Source organism: Canis lupus, chromosome 23, assembly GCF_048164855.1.
Source record: "Canis lupus baileyi chromosome 23, mCanLup2.hap1, whole genome shotgun sequence".
NCBI classification, from domain to species: domain Eukaryota; kingdom Metazoa; phylum Chordata; class Mammalia; order Carnivora; family Canidae; genus Canis; species Canis lupus.
In genome coordinates, this window is record NC_132860.1 from 46072956 (window position 1) to 46094232 (window position 21277).

Genomic DNA, 21277 nt, shown 5'->3' on the forward strand with positions numbered 1-21277 from the left:
CTACCTTAATATCCCTGCTGCATGTAGGCATAAGTGGTAGCAGCCTGGGGAGAGCACAGTTATAGGGTGGTAGATTTGCCCAGGGGACATCTGTTAATTACATTCCCGAAGCTGGATAGCTGAGAGGAGCATGGGACATTTTCCTGGCAACACCACATTGTTCCAAGCACCGGGGCACAGGAGTGAGCAGGATGGATGTGGTGTCTGCCTCATGGATCATACAGTCTCATGTAGGACAGTTAAGCAATCACAGCTTAGTGTGACAAGTGTCTTGAAACACAGAGGCAGGGGCTCCCAGCTCAGTGGAAGGAAGGGGACTCAGGGGGAGCTTCTGGGGGGCTGTTTAAGTAGGGCAGTAAGGAGCCAAGATTCTATATGAATTTGAATCCAACCTTCTCTACTTTCTAGTTCCGTGTCCTTGGGCAAACTTGTAAATTTTCTGTGCCTAGTTTCCTTATGTACATAGTGGGGAGAATGTAGCACCTACCTCTAGAGGGGTGTGATGATGAAATCCCACAATATACCTGTAGGCCACTTAGAAGAGTGCCTGGCACATAGTGTCCCAGTGTTTCACTGCCACAGTGCTGCAGCTGCAGATGCGGGCTGGCCAGTTCATAGGGAGCCTGGCCTGGAGTGCTAAACTTACGTCAGTTCATCTTCCAAGAGTCACAAAGCAGCAATGTCTACGGGGAACCTGCCACAGTGGCTTTACAGACTGCAGGGTTGGTGCCTCCCAACTACTACGAGCGGTGAAGGTAAATAGAAAAGCTATGTGGTTCTTGCTGAGATTCCCTGTTGTATCTGGCCATTATCAATGCCCTCCCTTCTCCCTCAGCAAGATTTCTGTCCATTCATGGCAGTGACCACTCTACCCCCTCGCAGCCAGTGCTGGGATGATAAGGCCACAGAATGTTGTCCTCCCCTCAACCAGGCGGGTTCTGCCTCCCTCCTGCACCGAGTCTCTTCCATGCAAGGAGTACCTGGGCAGCTGTCATGCTCACCACTCTGTTAGAACAGGAAAATGGTGACAAAGCTGCCTTAGGCCTGTGCTCAGCCCAGGCTCCCATGACCTGGGTCTGCCTGTCCTTCCAGGAACGAGGGTCAGGTGGTCCTCACCTGCACATGTGGTCCTCACTTGCGCACGTGGTCCCTGGAAGCTGGGTCCCTCAGTTTTATCTTTTTCTTCTCTTGCTGGTTGAAGTTTGCCTTGTCCACACCTGCCTGACAGCTCCCATGTATGCTTTGGATTTCAAGTCCAGATTTGTCTATCCACCTTCATGGTCTGTGAGGTCCGGAAGACTTGCAACATTACTCTTTTTCTTTTTTCTTTTTTCTTTAAGATTTTACTGACAAATCTGGAGGATTTTTCTTTCTGTTAGCTTCTGCTGTTATACAGTCCTATGTCTATTAGCCCAAAACTTCTGGCCCCCTGTTGATCTAAGCTCCTTGGAAGATATATGTGTAGCTGGATTTTTCAGTCAAGGACCAATTTATAACAAAGGATAGGTGAACAAGATATCATTTTATTTAACTCTGATCCAAAAGATGAATGATAGTTTCTCCACTTGTCTGGTTCATTCTACAGAGTTCAAGTCACTGGAACTGCTCGGCTCTCTTCAATTGCTTAGAACCCTCTAGGAGCTGGGAGAAGTTACTGATGAGGATATGACACCTGCTACTTCTTGGGGCTGGTGGAGGGGAAAGAAGGCAGTGGGAATACTTAGTGAGCATCTACGATGGACCAACCCACTCTGCCAGATAGTTTATATTTATTCTCTCACTAAATCCTCATACCATCCCTTTGAGGTATGTGTACTTTGACACTGTTTTATATAAAAGCAAATAGAGAGTCAGGAAGAGTACGTGCGTGTCCCATTATCCCACAAGTAGGAAGAGGCAGATCCGGTATTTGAGCTCCAGAGCCCCTACACCCTCTTTTCCCTGGTTCACCCAGTTGATTTTACTACTTCTTCCCAATCATCTCTGTTCGACTTCTGGTCATCCAATTCTAAAACCTGCTGCCTCCTCCTCTGCTCTTATCCTTGTGCCTAATTGCCAAGTCCTGGCATTTCTTCTTTCACTTTATTTTTTGTATCCAACCTATCCTTTCTGGCACCATGTTGGTTCAGGCTATTGTCTTAAAATAACTGCAGTGATGGCTTATACAGTCTCCCTTTCTTCAGACTGAAGCATCATCTTCCTAAATTTGTGTTCTGAACTTACTATCCTCCACCCCTGCCCCTTTGGCGCTCTTTCTTGCCAATGGCATACAATCCCAAATCCTTAGTTTGACATTTCAGGTCTCCCACCACCTTTTCCCAAATCTCGTAAGTTTTTTCAACATGAAACTTCCACTCCATGCAAACTGGTCTACCCGGTATCTCCAGAGCACACCTAGAGCATTTCTGTCTCATGGCCTCTGATATGCCATCCTCTCTTCTAGGATACCTTTCTCTGTCCTCTCCTTCCAGAAGTCACCCCCCAGTCATCAGCAGGAAGCCTCTCTGTATGTAAATATCTGCATTAGGCAAAGACTACTGATAAGATGGGCCACCTTTTCCCAGCTAAGGATACTTCCTCTGGGACATTTTAAGTGTCTGAAGGTGAGGACTTGAATTTTTCCCTTACTGTTTTCCTCCAACTGTGCCAATCAAAAAAAAACCCAGGTGAGTACACAATCAAAATAAATTAGCTACTTATGAGAACCAACAAGTAGTAATTGCAAAGACAATGTCACCATACAACCTTCCAGTTAATGCTGGAGGCTGGCGTCAGTAGAAAATGACAGTCCTCTTCTCCACCTTGAAGCCAAAAGTGGCTCCCTGACTTGGTACAGTAACACTTAAGCAGTCTCCCTCCTTCCAGCCTCTACCCCTCAAGCTGTTCCAATGTGACTGAATAACTTCTGAATATGCCAGCCTTGACTTTCCTGATCTTTGCTTCTGCTGTTCCTCTCATCCTCTTTGCTGATTGTTCTTGTTTACTGTTTTTCTTCTACTCCTCTTGTGCCTTCTCAAGGGCTACTTTGGGGCAAAAGACAAGAGCCAGCATGATCTGATCTTTGAGAAATCACATTCCAGGTCCTTTTAATCAGGAAAGCTGTCCTGACATATCTCAAAGAGTTGGTGTAGTTCCCAGACTCCAACATTGTTGGGTGAGGAGTGTCTGCTTCACAGACTCAGAGGACTGACAGAGTGTTTGGTTTTAAGCATGCTCCTCTCCTTTCTGACTCTATCAGCATGCAAAGATCTGTGGCTTCTCACAAACATTTCTCATAATGAGACAATGCATGAAGATCTAGGGCAGGGAGGATGCGGCCAAATGCTGTGGGTTGTATTTAAATATCTATTAATTTTGTTTTCTGGTTCCCAGACCTATTTCTTTCTTCAGCTTCAGCTCTAAGCCTGGGCTAATTCTTTCCAGGATATGACTATTTATCATTATAATTCATCAGGTGCTCTGCAAAGCCTGTGCAAATAAATATATAAACATGGGCAGGGCCCATCACTGTAACATCAATTCACATTTGAAAAGAATGCCCCACATTACAAATTACTTTCATGCATGTTTTTACACCCAATTCTTGCATCAGCTCTGTGTGGTAGGATTTACTAGACTTAGTTGACAGATTTGGAACTCAGCAGTAATGCTTCCTATGCACCAGGGACTACAAGGTGCTTTTATATTTCATATCACTAAATCCTCACAACCCCCTTAAGAAGTAAGGATTGATATCCACATATGTGTATGCATCACTGGAGAAAGTGTAATCAACTGTTGAGTGTTTCTCATGTCTCATGTGAAACACCATGCTAGGTGTGTTATTGAGATTTTCCCATTTGCTCCTACTTGGCTTTCACTCTATTTCTATGTTAGAGATGACATAATAGCCACTGAGATGTTTGATAACTTGTTTAAGGTTACTCAGCTACAAGTAACATAGTTGGGATTTCTAGGTCTATGGACATCAAAGCTCAGCCTTTTCCACTACTCCACTGATGGCATATGCTGAGGTCACCCACTTGGCAGATAGGGGATGTAGGATTTGAACCCACAATTTTGGATTCCAAAACTATGCCAGCTCTTCTCCACTGTACTACTGCTTCCAAGTCAAGTGGGATGACAGTGACATTGATTCACATACACTGTGCTGCTGGCAGGTATGAGTGGGTAATGCAACTTTCACAGGTCCAAGAAGAATTGAGAAAAATGAAAACAATATGGTGAGCTTTTCAAGAAATTAAATTTATCTGATGTGAAAGATTTATCTTTACTCTGCGATTAGTCCTTTAACATTTTAGGTGTTAAGTGTACCTTCTTTTGTGAAATGCTAATAATGTAAGGTAAGAGGAGTTTTCTTGGCCTTTAAAGAAAACTGAACTCAGGGCACCTGGGTGGTGCAGTCAGTTGGGCATCTGACTCTTGGTTTTGGCTCCGGTCATGATCCCCTGGTCTTGAGATTGAGCCCCATATCAGGCTCCACACTGAACACAAGGTCCACTTCATGTTTTCTTTCCCTCTCCCTCCCTCTCTGCTCCTGAGAGGCCTCAATCTGAAATAGTCAACAGGCATAGTAAAAAAATGCAAAATAAAACAAAACAAAAAATGTCTGTTCTTTTTGGCCAAAGGACCAGGAAAGGGGAAGTTCATCAGGGAGATGTAGCAGTGAGATCCATATTCAGTGATGGTAGGGATAGGGTTTGGGGACTCCTTCATGACCCACACCAGGCACAGCTCTGCCTGCACCAGTAGGCCTGGAGTGCCCTAGCCTTCCTAGTAGCAGAGAGCCATTCAGATCTAATGGCTCCTGGTGGCTCCTGGCCCACTACCCAGTGATAAAAAATCTAGATAAGTGCTTCCGTCCCCTGCAGGCACCAGCAGAGCACCTGTACTATGAGGCTAGAGAATGAGCCAGAGAAAATGTTCTCCATTCCATAGGTCTAGTATCCCCTACCCTCTATCCAGTGCCATCAGGTGGTCTAGGAAAGCACTTGTTGGTCTACAGGTGGCATCAGCAGGAATTCAGTGGAAGCTCAAGCTGAGTCGGGGAACGAAGTGGTCCAGGATAGCAATGCAAAAGCTCAGAAAACTAAATTGTCATTAGAACTATAGTTTACAAAAGTAAGACATAGCCTAATGCTAAATACAAACAAAGTGACTACCTACTAAAATGGAATACTGAAATAGAATCTAGAATCCCCTAATACAATATCTGAAATGTCCAGACTACAACTACTTTGTATACGACTGAAACTTGTTTGTCATGCCAAAAAATAGGAAAATCATAGCCTGAAAAAGAAAAGATGATCAACTAATGTCAACACAGAGATGAATCAGATGCTGCAACTATCAGACAAAGATTTTAAAGCAGTCAACATTAAAGTACCCCAAAAAGTAATTACAAATTCTCTTGGAAAAAAAGAAAATAGAAAGCTTCAGTAAAGAAATAGAAGTTATATTTTTTAAAAAGAAATAGAAGTTATAAAAATATCAAATGGAAATTATAGAATGAAAATAACCAAAATAAAAAACTCACTTGATGAACTTAATAGTAGTGTGGAGAAGACAAAATCTGTGAATTTGAGAAGAAATCAATGGAATTTGGATAACAGATAGAATAACAGTTTGAATAACAGATAGAAAATAGACTAAAGGGGAGGTGGGTGGGGGGTGGGGGTGACTGGGTGACGGGCACTGAAGGGGGCACTTGATGGGATGAGCACTGGGTGTTATCTATATGTTGGCAAATTGAATACCAATAAAAAATAAAGTTATAAAAAAATAGACTAAGATAAATAACAGAGCCTTAGGGTGCTATGGGACAAAAAACTATCTAACATTCATTTCATCAGCGTCTCAGAATGAGAGAGCAAAAATATGGGCTGAAAAAGTATTCAGAGAAATAATGGCTGAAAACTTCTCAAATTTGAAAAAAAAAAAGGGCATAAGTTATAGACTTAAGAAACTGAGAGATCCCCAAATAAAATAAACCCAAAGAACTCCAAGGCACATGATAAAAGTTTTGAAAACTAAAGACAAAGAAAAATCATAAAAGAACCAAAGAGTGATCTGTTATCTACACAAGAATGCCAAGCTGAATGATAGGGGATTTCTCATTCAAAAAAGGCAACACAACTTTTTTCAATTACTGAAAGAAAAGAACTGCCAATTGCAAACTCTATCTGGTGAAACTATCCTTTAGGCATGAAAGGGAAATAAAGGCAATATCAGACAAAGAGAAACAAAGAGAATTCATCACTAGCAGCTCTTCACTTAAAAAATGACAGAAGGAAGTTCTTCTAACAGAAAGGAAATGATAACAGAAGAAGGGTTGGAACTTTAGAAAGGAAAAAAGAACAGATGGGAAAAGTAGGGGTAAATATTAATCCTCCTTGTGAGTTTCTTAAATTATATTTGATGGTTGAAACAAAAGTTATAACAGCATCTCTTGTGTTCAATATATGTTGAGGAAATAGTTGAGAATGTGAGTTTAAAATGTGAGGAGGGGGGGATCCCTGGGTAGCTCAGCAGTTTAGCACCTGCCTTTGGCCCAGGGCGTGATCCTGGAGTCCCAGGATCAAGTCCCACATCAGGCTCCCTGCATGGAGCCTGCTTCTCCCTCTGTCTGTGTCTCTGCTTTTCTCTCTCTCTGTATCTCTCATGAATAAATAAATAAATATCTCTAAAAAAAATGTGAGGAGGGTAGAGACCTATGTAGAAGTCAAGTTTCAATATTTTATTGGAAATAGTAAAACATAAATACTAATAAACGGTGGTAAGTTATATGTGTATGCAGTAATACCTAAAATAACCACTAAGAAAAATTATTTGAAGCAATGTAGTAAAAAATAATATAAATAAAACACTATAGAATCCTTATAAATGTACAAGTAACCTATAGGAAGGCAAGAAAAGGGAGTGAAAAGGAAGGGACCCAGAAAATGAATGCTAAAATGGCAGATTTAAACCCCAACACATCAATAGTCAAATAATTGTTTTAAATGTAAATAATCACACTACATCAATTAAAATGCAAATATTGGCAGAGAAAATTTTTAAAAAAATATAATGTAACTATATGCTATTTACAAAGAATTTGCTTCAGATGTAATAGCATAAGCTGGTTGAAAGTAAAAGAAGAGAAAAAGATGCATCATGATAACATTAATAAAAAATCAGGAGGGCCATATCATATTAAGTAGACTTCAGAGCAAAGAAAATTGTTAGTAACCAAAAGCGACATGAAATAATGGTGAAGGGTGAATTGCTATAATAATAATAAATTGATATAATAATTGTAAATGTGTATGTACCAAATAACAGAGCTTCAAAATACATGAAACAAAAATTAATACAACTAAAAAGCAAATCCATAATTACAGTCAACACTCTATTCTTACAACTAATAGCACAATTAATAAAGATATAGAAGAACTGAACACTATCAACCAACAGGATCTAGTTGGCATTTATAGAACACTACATCAAAAAATACACATTCTTTTCAAGTGGCTATGGAACATTCACTGAGATAGACCACATTCTGGATCATAAAACAAAACTGATAACTTCAAACTGAAACCATATAGAATTTCTTCTGCCACTATAATGGAATTAAACTAGAAATCAACAACAAAGAAAACAGGAAAATCTTCAAACACTTGGAATGTCACAACATACTTCTAAACAATCTGTGGGTCAAAGAGAAAATTCCAAAGAAAATAAAAGCATACAGCTGAATGAAAATGAAAATGCAACATATCAGAATTGTGGGATGCAGCTAAAGCAGCGATGAGAGGGACATTTATAGCATTAAAATGCAAAACATGAAATGTGTCAATCAATAATCAAAATTCCTACTTTATAAAACTAAAAAAGAAGAGCAAAATAAATTCAAAGCAAGCAGAAGGAAAAAACTGTTTTAAATAAAGAGCAAAATCAACAAAACAAAAACTAGAAAAAATCATTGAAAACAAAATTTGGTTCTTCAAAAATACCAATAAAACTAACAAATGGATAAACTTCTAAAAAGAGAGAGAACATCAATTATTATTTTCAGAAATGAAACAGGAGTTATCACTACATATCTTATAGCCACTGAGTTCAAAGAAATTCTATGAACAAATTTGTGCTCATAAGTTCAACAACTCAACAACCTAGACGAAATGATCAATTCACTAGTAACCACAAATTTGTAAAATGCAATCAAGTTGAAATACATTGCCTGATAAGTCTTATAAGGAGACTAATTGATTGAATTCAATTCAAGAGATTGAAAGAGATTCAAGAGATTGAATTTTTAACTAAAATCTCCATGAAAAACAAATTCTCAGACCAGATGGCATCACTGGAGAATTTTGCTAAACATTTATAAGAGGAGTTAACCCCATTTTTAATAACTTTTTCTAGAAAACAGGAGTAAGGCATATTTTTCAACCAATTTTACGAGACCAGTATTACCTTGATACCATGGTCAAAGACAGCATAAATAACATAAACCATATAGCAGTATCTCTCTGGACTTGAATGCAAAGTTCCACAAGAAAATATTAGCAAATTGAATCTAACAATGCATAAAAAGAATTATACACACTGACTAAATGAAATGTATTCCAGGCATGTGAGATTGGTTTAGCATTAGAAAATCAATCAGTAGAATCAACCATATTAATAGGTTAAAGAAGAAGGATCATATGATTATATAAATGTCAATTTACATAGGAGTAGCATTTGGCAAAATCCAATATCCATTCATGATAAAAACTCTGAACAAGTTATGAACAGAGAGAACTACCTCAACTTAAGGAAAAACACCTACAAAAACATCAAGAGTTAGCATCATACATAATGGTGAAAGGCTGAAAGCTTTCTCTCTAAGATCAGGAATAAAGAAATGTTGCCTCTCATCCCTGTTATTCAGCATAATAATGGAAGTTCTAGCCAGAGCAGTAAGGCAATATACATACATGCATTTAAAAAATAAAGAAAAATTTAAAAAGGAAAGAAAGAAAGGGCATTCAGATTGGAAAAAAAGAAATAAAACTGTCCTTATTTACAAATGACACAAGAAAATTACAAATGACTATGTAAAAAAAAAAAAAAATCCTAGGAACCCTGGAACTAATAAGTGAGCTCAGCAAGGTCATAGGATACAAGATCAGCAAGCAAAAATCCATTACATTTCTATGTACTAATAATGGACAAGATGAAATTTATATTAAAAAACAATACCATTTACAATTTCTCCAAAGAAAATTAAATACTTTAGGTAAAAATGTAAAACTTGTATAGGATCTGTATGCTGAGAATTACAAAATGCTGATTAAAGACATCAAAGACCTAAAAAAATTGAAAGGATATTGATGAATTGGAAGACTCAACATGGTAAAAATGTCAATTTTTTGAGTCTTAAAATTGACAGAGATGTAGAGATGAAGATGGACACTATATCATACTTAAAGGGTCTATCCAACAAGAGGACCTAACAGTCATGAATATTTATGCCCCTAATGTGGGTGCTGCCAAGTGTATCAATTAATAACCAAAGACATACTTAGATAATAATACACTTATACTGGAAGACTTCAACATGGCACTTTCTGCAATTGACAGATATTCTAAGCACAACATCTCCAAAGAAACAAGAGCTTTAAATGATACCCTGGACCAGATGGATTTCACAGATATTAACAGAACTTTACATCCAAATGCAACTGAATACACATTCTTCTCAAGTGCACATGGAACTTTCTCCAGAATAGACCACATACTGGGTCACAAATCAGGTCTTAGCTAATACCAAAAGATTGGAATTTTCCCCTGCATATTTTCAGACCATAATGCTTTGAAACTAGAACTCAATCACAAGAAGAAATTTGGAAGAAATTCAAACATGTGGAGGTTAAACACCATCCTACTAAAAGATGAAAGGGTCAACCCGGAAATTAGAGAAGAATTTAAAAGATTCATGCACACTAATGAGAATGAAGATATAACCGTTCAAAATTTTGGGATACAGCGATACAGCAAAAGCAGTCCTGAGAGGGAAATACATTGCAATACAAGCATCCCTCAAAAAACTGGAAAAAACTCAAATACACAAGCTAACCTTGCACCTAAAGGAACTGGAGAAAGAACAGCAAATAAAACCTATACCCAGCAGAAGAAGAGAGTTAATAAAGATTCGAGCAGAACTCAATGAAATAGAGACCAGAAGAACTGTAGAACAGATCAACAAAATCAGGAGTTGGTTCTTTGAAAGAATTAATAAGATAGATAAACCATTAGCCAGCCTTATTAAAAACAAAAGAGAAAAGACTCTAATTAATAAAATCACGAATGAAAAAGGAGAGATCACCACCAATACCAAGGAAATACATATGATTTTAAAAACATATTATGAGCAGCTATAAGCCAATAAGTTAGGCAATCTAGAAGAAATGGACATATTTCTGGAAAACCACAAACTACCAAAACTGGAAAAGGAAGAAACGGAAAACCTGAACAGGCCAATAACCAGGGAGGAAATTGAAGCAGTCATCAAAAATCTCCCAAGACACAAAGTCCAGGGCCAGATGGCTTTCCAGGGGAATTCTATTAAATGTTTAAAGAAGAAACAATACCTATTCTATTAAAGCTGTTTGGAAAGATAGAAAGAGATGGAATACTTCCAAACTCGTTCTATGAGGCCAGCATCACCCTAATTCCAAAACCAAAGACCCCACCAAAAAGGAGAATTATAGACCAATATCCCTGATGAACATGGATGCAAAAATTTTCAACAAGATACTAGCCAATAGGGGATCCCTGGGTGGCGCAGCGGTTTGGCGCCTGCCTTTGGCCCAGGGCGCGATCCTGGAGACCCGGGATCGAGTCCCACGTCGGGCTCCCGGTGCATGGAGCCTGCTTCTCCCTCTGCCTGTGTCTCTGCCCCTCTCTCTCTCTCTCTCTGTGACTATCATAAATAAATAAAAATTAAAAAAAAATCTTAAAAAAAAAAAAGATACTAGCTAATAGGATCCAACAGTACATTAAGAAGATTATTCACCATGACCAAGTGGGATTTATCCCCAGGATGCAAGACTGGTTCAACACTCGTAAAGCAATCAACGTGATAGATCATATCAATAAGAGAAAAAACAAGAACCATATGATCCTTTCAATAGATGCAGAGAAAGCATTTGACAAAGTACAGCATCCATTCCTGATCAAAACTCTTCAGAGTGTAGGGATAGAGGGAACATTCCTCAGCATCTTAAAACCATCTACGAAAAGCCCACAGCAAATATCATCCTCAATGGGGAAGCACTGGGAGCCTTTCCCCTAAGATCAGGGACATGACAGGGATGTCCACTCTCACCACTGCTATTCAACATAGTACTAGAAGTCCTAGCCTCAGCAATCAGGCAACAAAAAGAAATAAAAGGCATTCAAATTGGCAAAGAAGAAGTCAAACTCTCCCTCTTCGCTGATGACATGATACTGTACATAGAAAACCCAAAAGACTCCAAGATTGCTAGAACTCATATAGCAATTCGGCAGTGTGGCAGAATACAAAATCAATGCCCAGAAATCAGTGGCATTTCTATACACCAACAATGAGACTGAAGAAAGAGAATTTAAGGAGTCAATCCCATTTACAAATGCACCCAAAAGCATAAGATACCTCAGAATAAACCTAAACAAAGAGCTAAAGGATCTATACGCTAAAAATTACAGAACACTTCTGAAAGAAATTGAGGAAGACACAAAGAGATGGAAAAATATTCCATGCTCATGGATTGGAAGAATTAATATTGTGAAAATGTCAATGCTACTCAGGGCAATTTGCACATTTAATGCAATCCCTATCAAAATACCATGGACTTTCTTCAGAGAGTTGGAATAAATCATCTTAAGATTTGTGTGGAATCAGAAAAGATCCCGAATAGCCAGGGGAATTTTAAAAAAGAAAACCATAGCTGGGGGCATCACAATGCCAGATTTCAGGTTGTACTACAAAGCTGTGATCATCAAGACAGTGTGGTACTGGCACAAAAACAGACACATAGATCAATGAAACAGAATAGAGAATCCAGAAATGGGCCCTCAACTCTATGGTCAACTAATATTCGACAAAGCAGGAAAGACTATCCACTGGAAAAAGGACAGTCTCTTCAATAAATGATGCTGGGAAAATTGGACATCCACATGCAGAGGAATGAAACTAGACCATTCTCTTTCACCATACACAAAGATAAACTCACAATGGATGAAAGATCTTAATGTGAGATAAGATTCCATCAAAACCCTAGAGGAGAACACAGGCAACAGCCTTTTTGAACTTGGCCACAGTAACTTCTTGCAAGATACATCCATGAAGGCAAGGGAAACAAAAAATGAATTACTGGGACTTCATCAAGATAAAAAGCTTCTGCGCAGCAAAGGAAACAGTCAACAAAACTAAAAGACAACCTACAGAATGGGAGAAGATATTTGCAAATGACGTATCAGATAAAGGGCTAGTATCCAAGATCTATAAAGAACTTATTAAACTCAACAGCAAAGAAACAATCTAATCATGAAATGGGCAAAAGACATGAACGGAAATCTCACAGAGGAAGACATAGACATGGCCAACAAGCACATGAGAAAATGCTCCACATCACTTGCCATCAGGGAAATACAAATCAAAACCACAATGAGATCCCACCTCACCCCAGTCGAGAATGGGGAAAATTAACAAGACAGGAAACAACAAATGTTGGAGAAGATGTGAAGAAAGGAGAACCCTCTTGCATTGTTGGTGGGAATGTGAACTGGTGCAGCCACTCTGGAAAACTGTGTGGAGGCTCCTCAAAGAATTGAAAATAGACCTGCCCTACGACCCAGCTATTGCAGTGCTGGGGATTTACCCAAAGATACAGATGCACCAAAACTCCAGAACACCTGCACCCCAATGTTTATAGCAGCAATGTCCACAATAGCCAAACTGTGGAAGGAGCCTCGGTGTCCATCGAAAGATGAGTGGATAAAGAAGATGTGGTCTATGTATACAATGGAATATTCCTCAGCCATTAGAAACGACAAATACCCACCATTTGTTTTGATGTGGATAGAACTGGAGTGTATTATGCTGAGTGAAGTAAGTCAATCAGAGAAGGACAAACATTATATGGTCTTATTCATTTGGGGAATATAAAAAATAGTGAAAGGGAATAAAGGGGAAAGGAGAGAAAATGAGTGAGAAATATCAGAGAGGGGGACAGAACGGGAGGGACACCTAACTCTGGGAAAGGAACAAGGGGTGATGGAAAGGGAGGTAGGTGGGGAGTTGGGGTGACTGGGTGACAGGCACTGAGGGGGGCACTTGACGGGATGAGCACTGGGTGATATGCTATATGTTGGCAAATTGAACTCCAATAAAACATTTTTTTTAATTTTAAAAAAAGTCAATTTTTCCTAAGTTGATTTATAGGTTTAATGTAATTCCTATAAAAATTACAGCAAAAATTTTGTAGATACAGACATACTTAATTCTAAAATTCACGTGGAAAGGCACACACCCTGGAATAGCTAAAATAATCTTGGAAAAGAATATATAGAGAGAAATCACCCTACCTGATATTAAGACTTCATGTAGAGCTATATAATCAGAACCGTAGGGTATTGATGGGTGGATAAACACACAGATCAATGGAACAGAATAGAGAATCTAGAATGATACACAAATTTTAACTGGTTTTTGACAAGGTGCAAAAGAAATTCAATGGAGGAAAGATAGACTTTCTACAAATGGTGCTAGAGTGATGGACATCCACAGGGGAAAAATGAACTTTGATCTAAATCTCACACCTTACTAAAAAAATTAATTCAAAGTGGATCACAGACAGTGTAAAAAGTACTATAATTTTCAAGACGTTGTCATCAAAAGAAAATGAAGAGTATACAGACTCTCTATTGTATCTTACAATTGCATGTGAATCTACAATTATCTCAAAGTAGAAAGTCTAATTAAAATAATAAAATGTTGACAATATTTTTAGTCCTCCAAATCGTCTTTTACCCTTTATTGATCCACAAAAATCCTAGAATTCAGAAGTCTTAAAATTTCTAGCCCGGAGTGTATAAAGTAATGAGGTGATCTTGGTAAAAGAGGCCTGCTTTAAAGTACAGTGGATATCTTTTGTCCATCTGCTGTCCTGGCTCCTCAGCTCCCATTATCTTTCTGGTGATCTCACAATAGAAGGACCTAGCAAGAGTGTGGATGAGTCAACTTAATCCCCACGCTTTCAGGACATACAGATTGAAGACCTTACTTTATGATCTTACTAAGTGCCATGTACATCACATGTACCATCTTACTTTAGCTTCAAAATAACCCAGTTATTTAGGTAGGGAGTGACAGAGCTGAGATTGTAGCTGGATCTGTCTGATTTTAGAGCCTGCCTTCTTTCCTACTACATGCTACCTCTCCGGTACATGTGCCTGACTCCTCTGTACAACGTTTGAAATGAAATCCACCCAAAGAAGACAATGTCTAACTGTTGTACTCATATTGCAGTGGGAGCAGTTCTCTCTACATGTTACTATCCCAGAACCATAACCCCAAGAACATCAAGGTCCTACCACGTTTTAGCATTTCGACATCATTCCATCTGCTTGTATGGGAGAAGCAAGCATCTTCTGCAGCTACTGACTTCATTCCTGGCTTCACAGTGGTTGGTTTTTGTTTTTAACTCTTTTATCAAGGTATAACTTATATCCTTTTAGTTATATCCAAGGTATAACTAAAATCCACCCATGGTGAGTCTATAATTCAATGATTTTCATACATTTGTAGAGTTGTGCAGTTATCATCAGTTTTAGAATATACTCATCATCTCCCAAAATTCCTATTGTGTCTTTTTATAGTTAGTCCTTGCTCCCACCTCCTGTCTTAGGCAACTACTAATATGCGTTCTGTCTATAAATTTGCCTCTTTTCAAATTTCACATAAGTGGAATCACACAACATAGTCTTTTGCTTCCATTTTTTTAACACTATGTTTTTGAGGTTCATCCATGTTGTACTATGTATTAGTAGTTGCTCCTTTTAATTAAAAAATAGTATTCCATTGCATGAATATGCCATATTTTGTTTATCCATTCACCAGTTGATGGAGATTTTTCACTATAACGAATAGTTCTGCCATGAAAATTCACAGGCATACTTTTGTGTGGACATATGTTTTAATGTCTCTTGGATAGATTCATAGGAGCAAAACTGATGAATATTATTGTAAGTATATATTTAACATTTTAAGAAATCACCAAACTGCTTTTCAGAATCTGTACCTCTATTTTTTCAAAAATAAATATTTCAATACAGAAAGATAAAATTTCTCTCCTATCTTACAGATTAGGTAATGTTAAGTAACATTAACTTTAAATAAAATATACACATACTATAAAGCAAATAGTTCAAAAAGGCTTAAAAAAACTTTTTATCCCTATCATCTCCCTAAGATAATGGCTCTTAGCAATTTATTGTTCATCTACCAGAAACATTTTATGTATATGTTATTATATATATGTACATATATATATATATATATATATATAATTTAAATTCAATTTACCAACACATAGTATAACACCCAGTGCTCATCTCATCATGTTCATTATATTTTTAGATATGGGTCTAACTACCCAAAGGAAACCCGTAATACACATTGCTTTGCATTTTTTCAATTAATAATCTATTTTGGAGGTCTTTCCATAACAGTACTTTTGGTCCCAAGTATTTTTTAACAGCTTTATTAAGATATGATTAATATATAATAAACTGTACATAAAGTATACAATTTGATAAGTTTTAAAGTATGTATATACCCATGAGACTATCACTACCATCAAATTAATGAACTGAGTTCCAAATAAAGTTGCTATGAACAATTTGTGTACAAACCTTTCCATGGACATATGTCTTGGGCACGTATTGAGGAGAAGAATAGCTAGCATATATGGCAAGCATATGTTTAACTTTTTAAAAAATTGCCAAACTGCTTTCCGGAGTTGTGCTCCATTTTACATTTCCACTGGTGGCAGATGAGAGTTCCAGTTGCTCTACATTCTGTGTGTCTCCAGAAGTTTGATTGGGTTCTGTTTTATACTTTCGATGCCCTTAACGTTTTGAACATATGAAAGGCAATTATAACAACTTTCGAAGTTCTTGCCTGCTATTCTCACATCTGCATTAATTCTGGGCCTATTGCAATTAATTGATCTTTCTTATTATAGAGTATATTTTCTGTTGTCTTTGCAAGCCCGGTAGGTAATCTTTGATTAAATAGCAGACACTATAAGTTTTACCTTGAAGGGTGCTGCCTATTTTGTATTTTTTATAAAGATTTTTGAGCTTTGTTCTGGGATATAGCTGAACTACTTGGAGACCTTTGATCCATCTGGGTCTTGCTTTTAAGATTGGTAAGTGGGACCAGAATCATGTTTAGTCTGGGGCTAAAAACTCCGGACTACTGCAAGCCCCTTCGTGAATCCTCTACCCCATGTCCTGTGAGTTATGAATTTTCCCAGTCTAGTTGGTGGGAACGGGCACTCTTCCCAGCCCTGTGTGAGTGCTGTATATCTTCCAATCCTTTTGGATGGTTCTATACCCAGCCTTGAGTAGTTTCTTCACCTGCATGTGCTGATCAGAGCTCTGCTAAATATTTGAGGAAAAACTTCTGATGACTTCCAGGGTTTTCTCTCTGCATCACTCTCTCCTCTCTTGTTCCCTGTGCTATGAAATCTGTCTGCTGTGGTCTCCCCTGAGTCTCAGCTCCATCTTTGTCCCCAGAATCCAATATTAGGAGTGCACCACAATTGATTTAACCAGTTTCCTATTGTCAGATGTTTCAGTTGATTCTATTGTTATTCTCTTATGAACTACAGCCAAGATTATCCTCATGAACATATACCTACAGATTCCTGTAAATACTACTGTACCATAGGGTCACTCCTGACAGGCAGGTTATTAGCTGCCTGTTTAACTGTGATAGATAAAACCAAATCATCTTCCAGGAAGTTGCATCAACCTACACTTCATGGAAAGTATATGAAAATGACTTTTGGCCCACATCCTTGCCTGCAGGGGTTATTATCAAACTTAATTTTTGCCAATCTGATAGGTGAAAAAAATGGCATCTCATTGTTGTTTTAATTTGTATTTCTTTAGTCATGAATGAAGCTTAGCATCTCTTTACATGTTTGTTGGCTGGTTTCCCTATTTCCACCTAGGTAATGCTGTGGATAGACAACTCAGAGGCTCAGACCTCCTTTGTAATAACTTGCAGTTTTTCTCCAACTGATGGCTGATTTCCCTCAGCCACACACCTAGTGGATGTCCTAATTTCTAGGGATCCCTAGATCTTAAGTTCTGTGCCCTCACAGTGTCACTGTCCTTCTAAACTAATCTGTGCATCACTATCACTGTACGAATTACTGCAATGACCAGCCTCAGGTGTTACAAGGAAGCAAAATTTGCCTTTGGTTTTCTGAAGAGATAGGCCTCTCCAGTTTCTAGAAGTCAGCAGTGTCGCTGATCTCCAGCTTTCTGCATCAATAAAGGTCACGGTAGTGATGACCACAACTACTGCATTACTGAAAATCCAATTCAAGATTAAGACCTGTCCTGTCAAATCATTTAGAACTTTGGTAGTTTTCTGGCCCGGAGGCTGAAGAGATTGGCAAGAAAGGGCCTGGTGTCTTCATCCATCCTGGATACATGACAGTATGATTTCAGCCTCTATGAAATTTCTAGAGTCAGGATCTGCTTGACTTTGAATGCTATAGCTACACTCACTAGGATGGGAGGAGGTATGGAAGGAGGATGGAAGGAGGTCCAGGAAGCAAGGAAGGGAGGCTGGATGAGATGACTTTTTACATTCTTTCTGACTTAACATAAGAAAAATCTGCTATGTCATTAGCTCTCATAAGTACCACGGTCCCCACATCATCCTCTAGATCTGCAAAAAACTCACAGGATTAAAGAACTTCTACCATTTAGAATGCACCAGTTTGAGGCTATCCTTCCTCCTTAGGGTATATCTCAGCCATGACATCTTTCTTTTATTTTTTATTATTATTTTAAATATTTCAAGTTATTTTTAAAATTTTAGTTAACATATAGTTTAATATTAGTTTCAGGAGTAGAATTCAGTGATTCATCACTTATATACCCAGTGCTCATCACAGTTTAAGTGTCCTCCTTAATCCTCATCACCCATTTAGCCTGTCCCCCTGCCCACCTCCCCTCCAGCAACCTTCTGTTTCTTCTCTATAGTTTAAAGTTTCTTACAGTTTGCCTTGCCCTGTTTCTTTTAAACAAGCTTTCAGAGTAGATTCCTTTTCCAGCCCTAATTTATACCTTTCCAGGTTCTTTGGACTAACCACATATGTCCTTCCTACTTTTGTGACATACCTGGACGCTTACTTTTTACAAGGAGAAAAACATTCATTTCAGGGAAACCAGCCACAAACCTCAAATCCTGCTCAGCCATTTTCCTACAAGTCCACACAGCATTGCTTACATATCCCTATCAAAATGCGTTGACTCAAGGGTAATAACAGGAACCACCTGCCAGGCACTGTCCCAGTCCCTTTATGTGCATCTTTTACTTCCACATGACTCCTGTAAAGTAGGTATTAATACCTAATTTTTAAGGTGAGGGAGGAAAGCATAATTTAAATGAAGTCAGGGGGATCCCTGGGTGGCGCAGCGGTTTGGCGCCTGCCTTTGGCCCAGGGCGCGATCGAGTCCCACGGGATCGAGTCCCACGTCGGGCTCCCGGTGCATGGAGCCTGCTTCTCCCTCTGCCTGTGTCTCTGCCTCTCTCTCTCTCTCTCTCTCTGTGTGTGTGTGACTATCATAAATAAATAAAAATTTAAAAAAAATTAAATGAAGTCAGGGCAGCCCTGGTGGCTCAGCGGTTTAGCGTCGCCTTCAGCCCTGGGCGTGATCCTGGAGTTGCTGGATCGAGTCCCACGTGAGGCTCCCTGCATGGAGCCTGCTCCTCCCTCTGCCTGTGTCTCTGTCTCTCTTTCTCTCTCTCTCTCTCATAAATAAATAAATAAATAAATAAATAAATAAATAAATAAATAAATAAAATCTTAAAAAAAATAAAATAAATGAAGTCAAAGTCATGTAGCTAGGAAATGGCAGGGCCAGGTCTGTTGGATAGACTGTTGTGTACATTATACTGTTTACTCTGTGCACAGCCTTGTGGGATGTAGAGAAACATGATTTTTTCCTGATTCCACGAAGGTTTAATTCTGCTGGGGACATGAGGCTGACTCCAAAGGAAAATTAAACAACACTGCAAGATTACATTGCTGGAGAGATTAGGCATGCAATGATTAGTGGCTGCTGGGTTCACAGGAGAGAGCAGAATGTCTTCCTATGGGATTTAAGCTGCTCTGCAAGGATGCATTTTGGGGAACTTGTTAGATATTTGGAGAGAATTACAAGCAGATGAGAGATGATTGAGGAGAGTGCTATGGGATACAACATACACTCTGTCTACATAACAAACACACACATGCACACACATATATTCAACCAAGTCACTTTGCATAGTGATGCTTCTCCTCACTGTTCAAAAAGAATGAGCCCATTTGCCTAATTCATTGCAATTTATTCATTCTTTCTAAGATACTCATAGGGCAGGCCCCAATTGATGGCAGTAGGCATCCTGAGTGAGAAACAAACTATGCTCAGTGTATTATTTGTGTGATGGGTCTGTAGGGCAGGACTGGAATGACATTCCAGTATTGGAGACAGGCTTTTCCTAGGGCCCTTTCCCCACCTACTTCTGCGCCACAGTAGTTTCTATGCTGGATCAAGGCTAGGAGTCTAGTCTTTTCTAATCACTACCTTTAGACAACACCTCCTCAAGGAGTTGTGAGAGCTTAGATGTGGATCATCATAGAATATTAATATTAATGGGGTCATTCTAAATCCTTACAGGTAGAAGTCTTCAGACTTCAAGTCATTCTAAAAGTATTTTCCCCTTTCCTTTACCCCACTGCTCCTACCTCTTGCCCCACAGCTGTCTAATCAATACACAGGATGGCATTAAGAGGGCATTGGGAATTCAGAATTTGAGTGTATTGGTTGGTGGCAAGATGATAAGCTTGATTCCTCCCAAGAAGCTGGATCTTCTCAACATTCCAGCAGCTTTGGCAGCACTCTCCTTCCTCCTTGCACCTCCTGCCTTGCCAGGCTCCTCTCCTTTACCACTTGAATCAGTAATGAAGCCCCTGTAGCCAGAAAGTCAAAATGTCTGAAAATTGTGGAGTCTATAGTGCTAGACAGATGGCAAGTTCAAAGCCTTCCTACCTGTTGAGGCCTGAGCCCAAGTTCTCAGTAGCTGATTCAGTCAGCAATGCTTAATGTTATTAATGGCAAACGTAGCAAGTAAAACAATAGCCTCCAGCTTAGAACACAGGCCTTGGCAAGCACGTGACAGAGAAGGTTTATAATATGCCCAAGGATGTGTTGAAAGCTCCATTAATTGCGTGACTTGCTAACGATTGGCACCTTCCTCATTAGTGATGATGTGGGTTAAGCAGAACTTGTGCTCCTTTTTACTGAGTTTAATCACTGAAGGTGTTCCAGCACATAACCCCTGGATCGCCTTTGCAGAGGGACTGTATCATTAAACACTGGGGTTTCAACTCCATTCAGAACCCTTTAATTAAATAAAAATTTCCTGAATACCTATGTGTATGCAACACTCTTTTGAACATACCAGATTATATAAGTCAGGGATTCAGTGTCCTAGTATTTTTCCTTCGGTTGAAGAAACAAGCCTAACACACTTGAAATAATTACAACCCAATTTATGTTATTTTGGAAGCTACTGGCTTTATGATTGCAATTTGCTACCTATTCACAAAACTGCTCTCATTTTCTATTTAATTTAACAAGAGTTCATTGCTTATCTATTTTGTGCTAAATACTGTGCAGTATACCATAATTTTATGAATGTAAGCTTAGAGTTAGAAAGACCTGATTTCAAAATCTGGTCCTGATATTTACTAGTTGCATGACTTTAAGAATATTCTAGTGTCTCAATTTCCCTACCTGAGAAAGGGGTAAAATAATCTTCACTTTTTAAAGTTTTGTGAAAATTATGTCTTAATGTATGAAAGGCATGTAGTACAGTGAGTGCTTAGTAGGCATTCAATAAATGATGCTATCATTAGCCTAGGCATTGTGAGGATTATAGAAATAAGCAAGACACAAGTCTTGTCCTCAA

At 38.7% G+C, this 21277-nt stretch overlaps 1 protein-coding gene across 16 annotated transcripts in view; it reads left to right on the forward strand.

The window, feature by feature from the left end:
• The window catches only part of LOC140615193 (uncharacterized), a 143588-nt gene that overhangs the window by 79826 nt on the left and 42485 nt on the right, over positions 1-21277 (forward strand). For 9 of the 16 annotated variants that reach the window (XR_012015975.1, XR_012015976.1, XR_012015974.1 and 6 more), the window contains 2 exons: positions 1586-1806; positions 14543-14699. The exons of 3 other annotated variants lie outside the window; for them this stretch is intronic. The gene's annotated coding sequence lies outside the window, so the exon portion shown is untranslated. The remainder of the gene's footprint in view (positions 1-1585; positions 1807-14542; positions 14700-21277) is intronic. 4 more of the 16 variants (XR_012015966.1, XR_012015961.1, XR_012015962.1 and 1 more) reach the window with 1 other exon arrangement.